The 10907-nt window shown below is 39.6% G+C and overlaps 1 protein-coding gene across 3 annotated transcripts in view; it reads left to right on the top strand.

Moving 5' to 3' along the window:
* Positions 1 to 8968: 8968 nt before the first annotated feature.
* Positions 8969 to 10907, top strand: part of ppp2r3b (protein phosphatase 2, regulatory subunit B'', beta) — a 56018-nt gene continuing 54079 nt past the window's right edge. The window contains exon 1 of one of the 3 annotated variants that reach the window (XM_023981757.2): positions 8969 to 9080. The gene's annotated coding sequence lies outside the window, so the exon portion shown is untranslated. The remainder of the gene's footprint in view (positions 9081 to 10907) is intronic. The other 2 variants (XM_023981755.2, XM_023981756.2) reach the window with 2 other exon arrangements.

Raw genomic sequence — 10907 nt, 5'->3', positions numbered from 1 at the left:
GTAGTGGTCTGTCTTGAAATAGCTCTGAATGAATGGTAAACTCGACTACCAGATTTTATTTCCTATGTCAAGCTGTGAGGCGGTTTCACACACAAAAAAAGTATGATTCTGTTGTTCAGATTCTCCAGTCTTTATAAAGCTTTCATAAACACAGTCCAAAACAGATTGGATTCACAAAACAATTGGGCTCACCGATCACTCAGCCAGGCCTCTTGTGTGTTGAGGTATAGTTTCCTGTGTGTCTAAGAGGAGTATTCCAGCAGGCACTATGAAAGGTATAGTTATAAGCTCACTATAGCAGAAACCTCCATGTGACCCCTACTCCGATCAATGCTGCAAGTTAGGTTAAACAGACTCATACACACACCACTTCTGTGAAACGTAAAAGAATATCAGACACTTTGTTGTGTGTGTGTGTGTGTATATGTGTGTATATGTGTGTGTGTGTGTGTGTGTGTGTCAGAATCTATGTAAACGCTACAACGAGACTACCTGGATCACAGTATACACACACACACACACACACACACACACACACACACACACACACACACACACACACATCTGCAGTTCAAAACCCGTCTCTGTCTCTCCTAATGCCTCTGTAACAATTTATTTGTATTTCCACTATTAAATTAAGTAAATAATACACATGAACTGATGTTTTCATAGTACATGTATGTATTATACAGTGATGCACATCGATAAATTATAATACAAATTCACAAAACGTTTACTAATGTATTATCTAATGTATTATTAGTTAATAAGCAGATCTTTATCTTGTGTGTTACCAATAGCCTCTAATCATCCCTTTCTTTTACTCTGCATGATTCAGTCCGTTCCTGAGGAAACATCAGCCTTCCTCAACAGCAAGCAGAGCAGAGCGGCTGCGGAACAGGCCACAGATATAATGTGATGTAAAATGAATGATGAAATTCAAGGAGCCCGAATGAAAAAGACGCTGGTGTGTGTGCGTATGTGCATGTGTGCATGTGTGTGTGCTCGTGTTGGCGTTTGTGTGTGTGTATGTGTGTGTGTGTGTTCAAAGGTGAGGCCTTGGGTGATAGCGTAGCATAGGCTTCCTTTAACTTCTATAAGCACAGAGGATTAAAGAGAACTATAATGACCTTGGCATAATGAAGGCCTGCTGATTTCCATGATTTCCCTGCTTTCATGCTTGTTTTCCACTATTCCATATGAGGGGCTAAAGGAAGCTTTGTCTGGCCAAACATTAGCGATTGACCAGCAAAATTAGCCCAAAATCGAACACAAACCCTCGTTCCCATGTTTAAGTCATTATGGGCAAGATTGTAATCTCCAGGCAAATTAAGAGATGAAGCACATTTTTGTAAATGGCTTTCTCTTTTTTCATGGCGAACGATTTAAGAGCAATTTCCCTAATTCATGGAATTATTTCGAAAGTGATGTAATGTCCATTCCTTTTTATCTTGAAAGCAAAAGCAATGTCTAGGATTGGGCCTTTCGGAGCTGCTAATATGGCACAACAAAATCAAAGGCTTCAAAATACCTTTTCATTCCACTTAGAGTTGATGAAATGCTGCAACTGACCTAAAATATGATAGAAATATGATTAGACTACATCAAATAGTAGGCAATAAAACAATACAAAACAACACTAAACAACCCGTAATTGTTGTGAATCTTCCAAAATATGTGCCTGTTCCAATCTGTCCTGGCTTGATATAAAGCATAAAAAATAATATTCACACAGGTCCTGCTCATAGTGTGATATTACATGGCAATATAAAAGTATAGTGCGACATACACATAGCTATACACCTAATATAGCGCACCTTCACTAATATCGGGATATATTGAGGAATTCATCATCTGCTCCAATGGGTTTACTGATTGACCTGCTCCTATTCCCTATCAGTACTTGTTTAGAGGTGAGCATTGTCTAGAGATTATCACTGCTGTGGTTCATTCCACAGACACTCAAACCCACACCTCTATTAACTCACTCACTTTCAGTAAAAGACCACTGACCGGACAAGGGCCATTCCAGTGTCATATTTTTGGATATACAGCATGTTAGGTCTTTGTCAACATTGTTGTGGCACTTGGTTACAATGAGGCAAGGATATTTGTCAACAAGAAAAAGAGTGTACATTTAGTGTGTTTTTAAAATTTATTTTTAATTTTACCTTTATTTAATCAGGAAGTCCCATTGATGTCAAAATACCTCCTTCCCAAGGGACTGTGTGAGCGAGAATGACAGAATGTATGTGAGTTGAGCCGTAAACAAGGTGAAGTGTGCCCTCTACTGGCCATTGTCTTGCTTTTTTTACCCTTATTTTACCAGGTAAGTTGACTGAGAACACCTTCTCATTTACAGCAACAATCTGGGGAATAGTTACAGGGGGCAAGAGAGGGGATGAATGAGCCAATTGAAAGATTAGGTGGCCATGATGGTGTGAGGGCCAGATTGGGAATTAACCCTGGCCACCGGGGTTAACACTCCTACTCTTACAATAAGTGCCATGGGATCTTTAGTGACCACAGAGACACGGGACACCCATTTAACATCCCATCCGAAAGACGAAAGGCGTTGGCGGACTGGGATATTTATTTATTTTTAGATCAGAGGAAAGAGTGCCTCCTACTGGTCTGCCAACAACACTTCCAGTCTCACATCCAGGACCAACCCCGCTTAGTTTCAGAGGCAAGCCAGCAGTGGGATTCAGTCACCCACTCCATTCCCTTGTATGTCTCCAACAAAGAAACTGTCCACTGTTACATTATATTGCGATGATGAGGAGATCTTGTACCAAAATGTTTCGTATACAGTCCATATGGATCATAAAGGGGAGAGGAGATAATAAGGAAACTGCTTCAATCCTCCATCATATTTAGTTTTGTCTCTTCAGCTCACCGTGTACAGTAACAGTACCTTTCATTAATATGTGATGAGAGAGAATGCTCTCCGCAGACCTCAATAGGCAGAGGCATTGTCTCTCTTTTAAAGTCATCTCAGATGGAAGGAGCTAACTTCAGAGAGCTACTGATGTGTTCTAATGAAAGAAGTCTCCTCCTCTGCGGGCTCCATCTCGAGCCGCGTATTAGGAATCTAAATGTTGACTGAAGCCAGTTTGATTCTCTCCCTCTGATTTTCTTAAGGAATAAAAACACTGCTCTCGTGTTTACAGTATGACTATAAAAGGAGTATGAGAAGATTTATCAGCATCAGATTACATTTTGGGAGGTAGAACAGGAGGTTTGGAGTGTTTCACAGTTCGCACCCCAACTCAGTTCTAAGGATATCACAGATTTTTTTTGAAGAAGATCAAAGTAATGTACTGTAAATTCACAATGAGAGATTGCTATATCCCAACATTGTAGATTTAAAACAATACAACATTGCTCACATAAATTATACTGTATATGTTGCAGGATTTCAGACAAAGGACAGAGTGGCCTCATTGCCAAACAAAAATTAAATGACGACAAATTACCTCATAAGAATGCCAAACTACTGTACACATATCCACCATTACTGTAATGCGTAGGTGTGTAGCTGGTGTAGATGAGTCAGGCGCAGGACAGCAGATATGAATAATGAACGCAATTTACTCAACAATAATAACAATACACGTCAAATAAATACAAGGCCACAATAACGGACCGCAATACAATAAACAATCACTCACAAACAAACATGGGGGAACAGAGGGTTAAATAATGAACAAGTAATTGGGGGATTGAAACCAGGTGTGTAAGACAAAGACAAAACAAATGGAAAATGAAAAGTGAATCGGCGATAGCTAGAAGGCCGGTGACGTCGACCGCCGGACGCCGCCCGAACAAGGAGAGGGACCGTCTTCGGCGGAAGTCGTGACAATTACTTTATGTGGTGTAAATGTTGGAAAAATTACCAGTGTTTAAATTGTATTTCAGATATGATATGACTTTTGAATGAAAGTAAAAAAAAATAGTTGAAGCCATATTTCTCTTTCATGCCAATGGAAAATATTGTTGCAAAATACTGTAGATTGCAGTAAAGGGGTAAACCTACTGAGAGGAATCTTTATCTGCTACAGAGAATGTTAAATTAATGTTGTTTATGTGCAAGCGCTATATACATAGTCAAACTGTTGGCTTTTTCATTCTATTTTTTTTGTTGATATTTGAGACATTTTCCTACTTGCATTTTTGACTGAACTGTAAGACTTTTCTATTATTGTTAAATTGAAATCACAGATGAAAGAAAGTGAGAATATTCTGCACCCAGTTGTCAACTGTAGTTGCACTGTTGGCTTTGTCACATGTCAGGAAGTGAAATTGCAACACAACTTGATGATAAAAATCTATAACACCATTTAAATGGAGGACCACATGGAGGGCCAGACTAACACCCATTACGCATGTGTTTATACTGTACGTCTGATTGGGAAATAGACAGTAAACTTTGCAAAAACTCTCCCAGCAATCAAAGTACCAAGACTGGCCAAACACAAACTACTGTACGCACTATGCCTATACGGTTTCACCAGCAGTTAGTTCACGTTAGCCGCCTGCACAACATAATTTCCTATGTAACAACAACCAAACTATTTCAACTTTACACACTTGCCTTATTAGTGCAGATTGCTTTAAGCCTACTTCAGAGAGTCCATAAATTGACAGCAGTAGGGGCAAGCTGTACACATGAACCCCTCACTAGCACTCTTCCACGTTAACCAGCTATCCCCTGTGGTTTCTGACTGGGCCAAACCTTTGAAATGTCATTCCAGGCGTGAAAAAACAACATGTTTGCAGCTTTGGGTAAAATCCTATTTGTACACTGTAATTACGCTTTGAGAAGTTGAAAGGTTTAGGGTTTTGAGGTCTTCACTTTTCTCCTCTCATTTCTGATAAATGAGGCTCTCTGTTGAGAAGAACAAAGAGTTTTCTGATTACGTTCCTCGCTTCTGAAAACTCTGAATGCAGCAGATTTTAGTTACTGCTGTTATCAAGGGAAGCAATCAGGAGAACCCAGTCAATAATGTTCACAACAGTGAGATACATTTGCTCTTGGCAAACAAGCTTAACGCGTGTGCGTGTGTCTGTGTGTGCACAAAACACGTTTGCAATACATGTATAGCTTTCTACCTCCTTCATTACTATGCTACTCATATATAGTAAAATTACAGACCTTTCTAAACGTGGTTATATTTCCAGGTGAGTAGTGCAAAGACCGCCTTGGACTGTTGGACTTTCTTTATGGAAAAGTTGCAGCCTTGCAAGATTCATTCGGAGGGTACCGACGTAAGACGTCAACTTGTTTTCTGTATGGGTGTGTGATGGTACCTTTATTGGAACTGACCTCTCCCAGAGTTACTGCCTATGCAGGGGAAGCAGTGGCGGAGCCATGTTGCCTCAGAAGACTCCTCTCCAGTAATCAATAAGACCGCCCAGTTCGCTTAACACTGCCCCATCTCATCCTACAGAGTCTCCAGTAGGATGAGAAGGAAAGGGGGGAGAAGGAGAAGAGAGAGACTGGAATCAGACACAGATGAAGAATTGTCATTCGTGGAAAGAGAAGCAGGATCGAGTTATTACAGGAAAAATCGAACACATAATACTTGTTTCCTGGAAATAAGTACAGTACTTCAGTGTGGGGAAATTAGAGTATAACTCAAATCTGGATTATGAATGGTATAAAACAAACCAGCTTAACTGCAGTGGAATGTGGTTGACATTTACAAATGGAAAGAAATAGAAGCAGTTTTAGGGTATTGAATATATGGGCTTTCTGTGATTTTGTTAGTAATGTGCATAGCATCATAGAACGATAAGTAAAACAGGGTGGCATCTTGTCCATCTCATCTTCAGGGAGAAGTGTGTGTGTGTGTGTGGGTCCTTATTAGGTATACCATTTCCACAGTCAACTCCAGCTATATAATAGGACACACCTAAACGCTGACAAGCAGTATTTTTTTGTTGATGGAATTTTTTTCTCCCTATATCCTCCATTATAACCACCAGTTTCCTGCTGGCCTTTTAGTTCTATCTCAATGGCTCTTAATGGAGGGTGGAGGAATAAATACAATTTAAGAATTTGATTACAACATCTTCTTATTTGGCTTGTGTGACCTTATAGGTTAAATTTCCCTGCCGTTGACACACTGCACATCTCAGTGAATACTATTAGTTATTCATCATGGAGGGAATCTCAATTTCATGAAAATGTTTCACATTTAGATTTTTATGGATGATGGATGATGCTCGTCTTCAGTGTTAGTGATAATGAAAATTGTGGCTCCAAGGAAAATTGTTGATGTCAAATGTTGCTTATATTAAATGCATGTTGCAAGAACATCTTCAACACACTACCAATTTGTCCCTCATTTGGCTGCGGTATAATCAAAAAGATACTTAGAACTAACACTTATGCATCTGCGCTACACTGGCAAAAAGTAGAATAACAGCACTGATATCACACCATTTGTGGGTGCCTACCTGTCTTTGTCTTTGTGTCTACAGTGTTATGTCTTAGGGTAAGGCTATTGTTTAAAACACTGACCACATTCTCACTCACTCATGACAAAATGGTCTCTGATAAATGTGTCAGAATGGTGTGAATACGGCATACTTCCAAACCATCTTCCCTTTCTTCTTGAGTGAGTGGATGTGAGGAAACAAGGCGCTCACTTCATTTGTGGTCATGTGGTTATCAAATGATTTCAGCGATTTGCAATTGATTACATGGCAATCTGTGATTGAAACATACATTGTTGGACTTTTAAATGAATAATATTTACCTTATGAACTTAGTTCCACTGTCGTACCCCACCGGAACTCAAAATATACGTTTTTATTACTCCATTGTTTGTTAACACTGAAATAGTAACACTGTGGCCTAAAAACATGGTTAAAACCACAGATATTCTATTAAATTACTCTACTAAATGAATAAAGTCTTGTTCTAATATGTAATTCTATTGTTAAAACTATCATTTTGATAACATTTTGAGTCCTTGCATCCATAGCTCTGTCTCTAAATTCGAGAGTGGTTACAGCCCCATCACTCAGCTGTTTGTCAAAACAGTGGCGGGGAAGCTTTGTTGTTTAAATCCAAATTGCCCCTTTAACCCAATGAGTCCCACATAATGCTGGCATGATTTAGGACTTCTAACCCCTTTTAAACATTGTATGTTTGAGCTGCCATTGGATTAATCTATTTCTTCTTCATCTGTTGGTACCAACCATTAGTCTGTGTAATTAGGAGGAGAAAAAGGGGCCAGAGGGTAGGCTGCCTTCTGAGAATTCGTAGGAGATCGAATAAACTCCCACTTGCTTCCATTCTGCGAGCAAACATGAAATCTTTGGAGAATAAAATGTATGACCTATGCGGAAGATTAAACTACCAACGGGACATTCAAAACTGTAATATCTTATGCTTCACGGAGTTGTGGCTAAACGACGACACTATCAACACACAGCTGGCTGGTTATACGCTGTACCGGCAGGATAGAACAGTGGCGTCTGGTAGGACAAGGGGCGGCGGACTATGTATTTTTGTAAATAACAGCTGGTGCACGATATCTAAGGAAGTCTCGAGCTATTGCTTGCCTGAGGTAGAGTATCTCATGATAAGCTGTAGACCACATTATCTACCTAGAGAGATTTCATCTGTATTTCTCGTAGCTGTACATACCACCACAGACTGCGGCTGGCACTAAGACAGCATTGAGCTGTATTCCACCATAAGCAAACAAGAAAACAGTCACCCAGAGGCGGCGCTCCTAGTGTCTGGGGACTTTAATGCAGGGAAACTTAAATCCGTTTTACCTAATTTCTACCAGCATGTTAAATGTGCAACCAGAGGGAAAAAAACTTACTCCACACACAGAGATGCATACAATGCTCTCCCTCACCCTCCATTTGGCAAATCTGACCATAATTCTATCCTCCTGATTCCTGCTCACAAGCAAAAATTAAAGCAGGAAGCACCAGTGACTAGATCAATAAAAAAAGTGGTCAGATGAAGCAGTTGCTACAGGACTGTTTTTCTAGCACAGACTGGAATATGTTCCGGGATTCCTCCGATAGCAATGAAGAGAACACTACATCAGCCATTGGCTTCATCAATAAGTGCATTGATGACATCGTCCCCACAGTGACTGTACATACCCTAACCAATATCCGGTATCCCCCTGTACATAGTCTCGCTATTTTACAACTGCTCTTTAATTACTTTTACTGCTGCTCATTAATTACTTTTATTTCTTATTCTTATCCATATATTTTTTAACTGCATTGTTGGTTAAGGGCTAATAAGTATGCATTTCACTGTAAGGTCTACCTACACCGGTTGTATTCGGTGCATGTGACTAATACAACTTGATTTGAGCTAGAGTGGATTTTGTGAGACAATGGCAGATCCCGAAAGGGCCCGGTGCCGGTCTTTTTACAAAAATGTTTTTAGAGTCCGAATGGTTTGAGCTAGAAACTATTAAATGCTATCTATGAAAAGCTGAGACTCAGGGACTGAACATGTTTTGTTCTACACAAGAGTTGTTAGAAGGTACAGAGTTTTTCTATCACAAACTCCAAACAGTTGTCACTGACTAGTTAGATAATAATTTCCCACTGAGCATTCATATAAATGTATCTTTATCGGGTTTTTGCTTTGGCCAACCTTACTTTTATTTATTTACATTTGCTCCTGCACCTAAATATAAATCGGAATCTACTTCAGTCCAAGTAAAGCACTGGACATTTGTCAATAACACTTAGGAAACTCATTCATTGTTTTGTGTTCTACTTGTACCCCTGGTTGTCCTGAAAAGAAAGGCTAAAAAAACTAAAAAAAGCAACAACAAAAAAAAGGCTAAATATACGGGCTGGACAGATAAATGAAAGTTAGATAAATGAAAAGCCGACTTCTGATGGGGTCTCAGGACTGATAGGGTTAATTAAGTTACGTATGTACGTTCTTCTTGTCAGAGAGCTCCCGCGTTGTTTGCTCTTCCTGGTTACCTAGGTAGGGAACGAGATCTGGAATTCAAAGTAAACCCCGGTGAAATGAACGCTTCTCTACAATTTGTATCCTGACTATAATTTACATACAGGTAATCTTTAAAATGTGAATCTACTTGTATATGGTAGCTAGCTACATACATTTCCTTTCAATGCCTTTATCGTAGCTAGTGGTATTTTGCTTGCTTTGCTCCAATTAGCGTAGCAGTTTGTGTCACGACAGAAGCAGTAACTAGATGCTGCTGTAGCTATAACGTTATTTGTTTTAATTTTAACTTTGATTAAGTAACTTGTTATTTATTATGTTGCTTTTCAGTATTAGGAAATGGCTGATGCAACTGTCTAGCTATTTAACTGCTGGGTAAATTAGCTAATTGTTGTGATAATGATTTGCGAGCCATAGCTAATTTGCTAAATGCAACAACAAGCTAACGTTACCGTAGTAACATTAATCTTGACAGGGTTCGTGCAAAAGGTAACGTTAGTTAATCGGTTTAGATAAATTAGCTAACTACTACTGTTGAAGGCTGGCGTTTCTTGCAGTTTCCAAACATTAGATACCTATTTGGTTTTCCTTTCCAATGTATCTCTCTGTCTGATACGCGAGAGATGAGCTAACAAGTTTTCTAGCTACCGCACTAGCCCAATAATGGACTAAAGGAGCCTAACGTTACCCAAGAACCTTAGCTACATATTCTGTTCAGGCAAATTGGCTCTGGCAGCCAAAACAGCTAAATACTCAATCTAAATGTGAATCAATTCTCATTTGCAATACGGTTCTAGGAACATAGTCATCTACTTTCAAATCACATTAAAATAATTGTACAAATGCAAAATGTACTTATTGTACACCACAGGAGGTTGGTGGCACCAAAATTTGGGAGGACCGGCTTGTGGCAATGGCTGGAATGGAATTGGTGTAATGGTATTAAATACATCAAACTCATGTTTTTATGTGTTTGACTCGATTCCATTTACTCTGTTACAGACATTATTATGAGCTGTCCTCCCCTCAGCAGCCTCCACTGCTGTACCCTGTTTTAACATTTGCTGCCGACAGTAGTTTTCAGTGACAACACCTTTGTGGTATCTGTCTTCCGTTTACACACAGGTGTTCGGAGATGCATATAGCTAATTAGCACAGGCAGTCGATTCTGATTTCTGTCTGTTTTCCATAAAGAAGTGCTGTAACATGTAAATATGCCGTGTGGAAACCCTAACCATATACAGGTGTGTAGTAATTTAACCTTAAATAATAATCTTGCTGATATGATAGATACACTCCTTATGTTTCCAAAACCGTACTGCAAGCGATGCGTCTTAATGTTAGTGCAAGCGCCGGGGCTTTAACAAAACATCTGGCTAACGTTAATGCGTTTGCCGGAAGATAATATCGTCGAGGCGCTAACACGGAACCCAAACCGGCTGCGCACGTGTGCTATCGTGCATACATTTATTTTGTCCCCCTACACCAAACGCGATCACGACACGCAGGTTAAAATATCAAAACAAACTCTGAACCAATGACATTAATTTGGGGACAGGTCGAAAAGCATTAAACATGTATAGCAATTTAGCTAGTTAGCTTGCATTTGTGCTTTTTAGCTAGCTTGCTTTTGCTAGCTAATTTGTCCTGGGATATAAACATTGAGTTGTTATTTTACCTGAAATGCACAAGGTCCTCTACTCCGACAATTAATCCACACATAAAACGGCCAACCGACTCGTTTCTAGTCATCTCTCCTCCTTCCAGGCTTTTTCATCTTTGAACTTATATGGTGATTGGCATCTAAACTTTCATAGTATTACCACGACGACCGGCAAAACAGTTCGTCTTTCAATCACCCACGTGGGTATAACCAATGAGGAGATGGCACGTGGCTACCTGCTTCTATAAACCAATGAGGAGATGGGAGAGG

The sequence above is a fragment of the Salvelinus sp. IW2-2015 genome, linkage group LG36 (assembly GCF_002910315.2).
Source record: "Salvelinus sp. IW2-2015 linkage group LG36, ASM291031v2, whole genome shotgun sequence".
In the NCBI taxonomy this organism is placed as follows: Eukaryota; Metazoa; Chordata; class Actinopteri; order Salmoniformes; family Salmonidae; genus Salvelinus; species Salvelinus sp. IW2-2015.
The sequence above is the reverse complement of the archived record's forward strand: the minus strand, read 5'-3'. Positions and strand labels throughout refer to the sequence as shown.